Genomic DNA, 6,472 nt, shown 5'->3' with positions numbered 1-6,472 from the left:
GCATTAGGCCCATTCTGATACCTGCCATTTCGTGAATGCACGACGTAAGCGGCGTACAACCGCTATCACTGCTGCTCGTGAGCAATTGCGTAACGCTCGGCTCGAGCAAACCCGCCAATATAACGCACACTGCCGTGACGTTCAGCACGAACTAGGTGGCTTAGTATTACACCGTACACATCATTTGAGCAACACGGCTAAAAGGTTTTCGCCGTCCTTAGCACCTGGATGGCATGGTCCATTTGGTATTTATCCGCAAGCTTGGTAATTTTTCTTATCGGTTGAAAGATACAACTCACACCTTAGTTGAACCAACTACATGTCTCGGAGATCGAACGCTATGTTTCGCCCCCCTGTGAAAGCTCACGGTACTCTCGTGACCCCCTTTTGCTGTTTTATTCAACGTTGAAGCTGCAAGATATTAAACCCGAAATATGAAGTTTCATAATAGCATTGTCATGCCAGCAATCTTATGCAATGCGCTGCACATATTACAGATGTGCCGCTCTTCACGCTCGCTCGTCCAGCATAATTGGTTCCATGACCGGTGCGTGCCCTACTACCCCCATCTTGCTCGCCAGTCATTGCCCGCTGGCCGCCGCACCGTCGCCACCAGAACGGCCCTTGATTCCATGAACGCTTCCATTGGTTGGTTTTGCGGCGGCCTTGGGAGCTGCAGCCACGGCCACTTATCGGGGACTCGCCAGAGATGGTTTCTGAGCCTTTCCGGGGCCTTCTCTCCGAGCGCTATCCATCCGAGCAGCCACCTGCCCGTATACGCCAGAGGAAGCCCGCATCCTCTGTCCCTCATGTGGCATGCCGCCGGAGATCTCAAGACGCGCTCATCACGCAGGATCTCTTCACCGGGCCCGGCTCACCACAGCTGTTCTTTAGAATCATCCTGGCATTCAGCCGCCGATTTCCGGCATAGTGGACGCCACTGTGGCTTTACTCCGGTCCCTGCGCCCCACCTTCTTCGCGACAAGGTCCTAGATGCGCACCAGGAGCATCCGCCGGGTGCAGAGGCACTGGCTCCAACGGACACCCAAGCGCCCTTGGAGGACCTCATCTCTCTCGACATGGATCCGGGATCCGCAGGCGAGGGAGCAGTAGGGGGACACGGGCAGCATGGCGGCATAGTGGCGCCACTATAATCATCGTTGGAGCGGGGCTCATGCGCCCGGGCCACGCGCAGCGGTGGTCTGGGGGAGCGGCGGTCAGGAAGCTGGGTTTTGGGCTCAGTTGGTCTGCGCTCCGGACCGTAAGGGTTGTCCTTTGCATGTCTCCCGCACACTGTGTCGTATCTGAGAGTCTCAGCTGACCACTGGCTCTGAAGCCACGGCCCTGAGCCCATAAGCTTTGAAAAGGACGTACAAACATGGCATTGATCACGAGACCACTTTGTTGGGCTAGGAAGGCTTGGCCCCGTTAACCACGCCGTAGAATCATTTTGGTCCTGAAAATGTGAAATATATTTCGCGCACACACACACACACACACACACACACACACACACACACACACACACACACACACACACACACACACACATATATATATATATATATATATATATATATATATATATATATATATATATATATGTATATATATATATATATATATATATATATATATATATATATATATATATATATATATATATATATATATATATATATATATATATATATATATATATATACAACTGCAAACAAATATAAAGGGAGGAGGGAACAATGAGATTAGGGATGACAGGGGACAGCCCTGATGGGGCACAAAGGTGATACATCACAGCGACAAGTGGGCCTATAGGGATGTCTGGCATGCCTAATGGCTCTGCGAGATGAAAGTTTCTCCCTCCTGTAAGTTTCCTTGAAGTGCCGCGAGCATCTCGATGTGAACAAGAGTTTCTCGGGTAGCTGACTTTACAGCGTGTGGCGCAGCCTTGAGCGCCACGTTCTTGCCTATCAACCCTGAAATCGGAAAAGCAGGGAGGGAGTGTATCTGGTTCGGCATCTTGAGAACGCAGAGTGTTTGGTTTCCTACAATCAGATATACAATTCTGTAAAAGGAAAATACACCTTAGAAAGCGGGAAGCAATTTGTAGACGGCTTTTGGTTATTTGTATCATTTTTTAGCGTTCAGTGCGCCTTTGTCTCTTCCGAAGTTTGAAGTTAAATATATTTTTCTTGCGTGGAAGAGCAAAATAGGCGAGAATTCCTCACTTTCTACTTGCTGGAACATGTCCTGACAAGACTAATATGTTTCATGTTCTCTAATCGTGTTGCGTGTGGTGTAAGCAAAGGCACGTTGGTATGATGTACGTTTCTGAGTACATCAACGAGCTATTGAAACTTTCTCGAAGCGGCGCCGGTGTCTATAGCTTTACGGTGTGAATTACCACACCGTTACCAAGTAAGAGTTTACCGTAGTATTTTATTTGGCCTGGATGAGCAGCCAATAAAAAGAATGTACTCCTTGATATGCTGAAGTTTGCTTCGCGCCTGTGAACTAATGTTATATTCTCATTAAAGAAATGTTATAGCCATGTTCATGATACTTCGCAGGAAACGGTCACAAAAATAAATATCCTTAGTTGCTAATCTGTTGTGGAAATGTAGTTACAATATAAAAGTGCGCCCTTACGCAGTGTTGGCGAATATTTTTGCCTAATTACCTGGGGAACGATTATGACAGCCCGAGAAACTTGGTGACTTGACTGAGTTGATGCCAGATGTCCGGACTGAGGCAGCGCAATTTGCACGCATGAGGAAGGAGATGTTGTGGGAGGTAGGTGGGGGGGGAGTGTACGGTTTAGTATCTTTGGCTAGGCAGGGCATTCCTCATGGCCTAGCGTAAATGGTATTGGGGGAGTTTGAAAGCAAGGGTGGTGAACGAGAATTGCTCGATCCTTGTTGTTTGCCCTTGAACAAACAAACTCAGTTTCGACATGCAGGTCCGGATATTTACACCCCGCAACAGGGGAACATCAACACTAAAATATAAAACACGATCGAGCCCTCCTAAAGCAGTATAGGTGTCAGCGATCGCACATCTTCACTCAGGCTTCGAACTTCAGCTCCTTCGCGCCTGTCAAATGTTTACCGTTGTTGTTACACTCCTTACTGTTTTTAAATGCCGCAGCTCGCGAAAGACCTTTGTGTTGGCTCAGTTGCTGTGATTATTGGTTTCTCACCAGAAATTGCGGGATTCTTAACGCGTTGCAGCGACCGTTAAATGGAAAACTATTCGTACGCTTAGACTGCAGTGCAAGTTGAGAAACATCATTAGGTGATGCTTAATCTGGAGTCTTGCACTTGACCGTCTCTGTTATATCCAAAGGGGTAATTGCGACCAGGATTAAGCAGTTACTCAACTATAAGCGACCGGGTATACGTGGAGCTTTGAAGTTTTGGAGACGTTCCGCACAACTTCCCATGCTGTCCCAAAGCTCTGATTGGGAGAGTTGCGTGACTCAGCAACTTTCAAAAGTACAACCTCTTGCAGGCAGCGAGTCTGCTGCTATGTACCTCTTATGCTTACACAGCAGCAGCAGCAGCAGCAGCCACCTCGTCAAGCTACTAATCTCCCTAGCTTTTTGTGGCTGCTCCTTTCTTGTCTATTTGTTCAAGGAGAATAAAATTCAATTCAATTTTGTTATCAACCGTTTGTTCTCAAGCGCATGCGCCTGTGCTAAGAGTGCGTTCAGTTTTCCATTCTAAGTGGGGTCACGATGTGAACTCTGACTGGTGTATGTTACATTTGATGTCCCAATACGCATTTGAACGTCACTTTTCGCCGATGAGAACAACTGACAAAAGACGTGCGAGGGCTTAACACCAATATTTTTGTTTATCTAGTAAGTTGTAGGGGACTATTTTATCTTATAACGTTGAGAGTAATGGTTAAGTTGAATCAGGAGACCGAGGGCTCAATGTTTTGGAGACAACAGCCATCCAGAGCGCACGTATACATTAAGTCAAGTAAATTATAGAGGAAATAAATACATTCAAGTATTAACTTTTCAGTTACATAAGCACAAGCTTTATTTCCAAATAAATGAAATTTTTCCTAAACGTTTCTTGGCTGCGTATTAGAGTCACGGGCGTTCCTTGAAGCGCAGTTTCAACGACTTCAATTAATGCAGTGTTTTAAGCCACCATCGTAAGGCCACCATTTACGGCGAGGCAAAAAACAGGTCACAAACAAAGAGCAGCTTCAAATAACCTACAGACCAATGCAGTACATAATATACATTCCACACAAGGGAAGCGCCGCTGACGAGTAAGCAGCAGACAACAAAGAGGGCGAGTGCGTGGCTTTCGCGGGTTACACAAATTTCAGGAAGAGTCGCCTCCTCTAAGGCACTTATTATGTCTCTTAGGGCAAATAACGCAAATCGAGCCAGTGCGCAACGGGGTACCTTGATGCTGAGTTTGATCCAATCATCGCCGCTCTAAGAAATTCCAGTGCGCGCCGGTGCGATTTACCGAATTCGCCATTACATACACTTATAGGTGCCACTATAATAGCCCACGTGACTATTTTTGGGGGGCTGTAAATGAGCTGAAGTGACGCGGCGCTCGACTATCCAGTTTCGGCAGTAGCTGTCCTCAGGGTGCCATGGTTGTCTCAGTGCATCGTCACATACGTCGCACAGCGTAATGTACGAGGTAGCCACGAATACTAGTTCATTTGTCCATGAAATACGCTGTCGGCATTTGTTACGCTAAAGGGCGTATTCTGTTACTCCTTTATAGGCATGGTGAACTTCCGAATGGTGAAGCACGTTTTTGCAGCGGAGCTGTTAAATCCTGGCTGCGTTACTATTGACGTCCGCAGCTTCGCCGAGCGGGGGGAGAGAGCAGAGAGTGAGTGAAAGCAGAGTATAAGAATACTATCGCGCAGCATAGTGACGTGGCGAGGGTGGGTGGAGCCTAGCGGGGGAGAAGGAGCGGCGCGACGGGGGTGGTGGTGGTAACAACTTTACTGAGATTCTGCTCAGTTATGATCTGGCAGGCCCGAGTCCTAGGATTGCCCCTCACGAGGAGCGACCCTTTCGGCCCAGGCAACGAGGGACACAGGTGGTGTGACGTCATTGCTCTCCGATAAAAACCCGCGCGCTCGCTTCGGCGGTCCTCTTTTTGGAGTGGAAAAAAAGAACAGAGACCAGCGGAGCTGGGGAAAGCCCAGGAAAAGTTAGACAAGTAGCAATACCTTGATTTGGCCGAGTTGGTTCATCTTGACAGTTTTCATAAAAAAGCGCTAAAGACGAAGACGAATTCGAAGGAACAGTCCTGTCCTATGTGTTCCTTCGACTTCGTCTTCGTCTTTAGCCCTTTTTTTATGAAAACTGCTTAGACCAAGTGTGCGGTTTGGCACTACATTACTGGCTTTCCCTCAGCTCCGCTGGTCTCTGGTGTTTGTGTTCGCAGAGCCACGCATGGCTTTTTTTAACCAGTTCTTTTCAATCATAGCGACGACTTTCCCGTTTTCTTTAAACAGAGTAATAGTGCTTGACCCTTTGAGGTTAACGACTGTAAAAGAAGAAAAAGAGAAGCAGGGAAGTAGGAAAAGTAAATAGCTGGCTAGAAAAGAAAAAGAAAAAAGAAGAAAGGCACTCCGGCGTCGGGAAGTTTGTGGAGTGGGAATTACATGAATGACACCTGGCAACGACAAGCTGACATTGAAAAATGGTGCTGATCGATGGAGATGCTTTCTATGATGTCGAAGAACGCCTATTTCTATTGTTTTCTTTCTTTCTCAGCTTATTTCTCGCTTCAGTTATTTTGAATTTCCGGGACTTTTTACCTTTGCATGGGGAACAAGAGGCGAAAAAAAAGAAAACATAATATACCTGCTCTCAGGGCTGACATGCGGCTCCAAAACATGCCTAGTAGAATGATCAGGTGCGTTACAAGGTTCCTGCTAGAGTATAATTGACTGCAATTTCTTTCCTCTCTCTCCGTCGTGAGCTGCATACGTACCTGACGACTTCGGTTGACTCATTTCTCTCTTCCTCTACGACCTAAGGTGCAGCCTCCCTACACTCAGATCAACGAGTGCGCACGCAACCAGTGTCGTTTCTTTCTCATTACGTGCATTTCCTCCAAAGCATACGCTGCGGCACTATCGACGGCAACTCGGCGCAGTAGCCGGTTTTCGTGTTCTGATAAGTACAGAAATACACATTCTTAGGAGCTTCTTCTTTTCTGATGAGAAATTTCATATTCTAAAAGCTTGCTCTTGTTTTTTTTTCATTTCGACTGTTCCGAACATAATAACCTGCTATTATAGCTGGCGCTACTAGGCGAATCGGGGGAAAAACGGGAAATAAAGTTCTATTGTTTTACATGCTAAAACCACTATTTTGTTAGGGGTCATGCCATAGTGGGGCACTACGGGTTATATTTTTTATTACTACCGACATGCACCCAATGCATGGTACACGGGCGTTTTTGCATTTAAC

This window comes from Dermacentor andersoni, chromosome 4 (assembly GCF_023375885.2).
Source record: "Dermacentor andersoni chromosome 4, qqDerAnde1_hic_scaffold, whole genome shotgun sequence".
Taxonomy (NCBI): Eukaryota; Metazoa; Arthropoda; class Arachnida; order Ixodida; family Ixodidae; genus Dermacentor; species Dermacentor andersoni.
The sequence above is the reverse complement of the archived record's forward strand: the minus strand, read 5'-3'. Positions refer to the sequence as shown.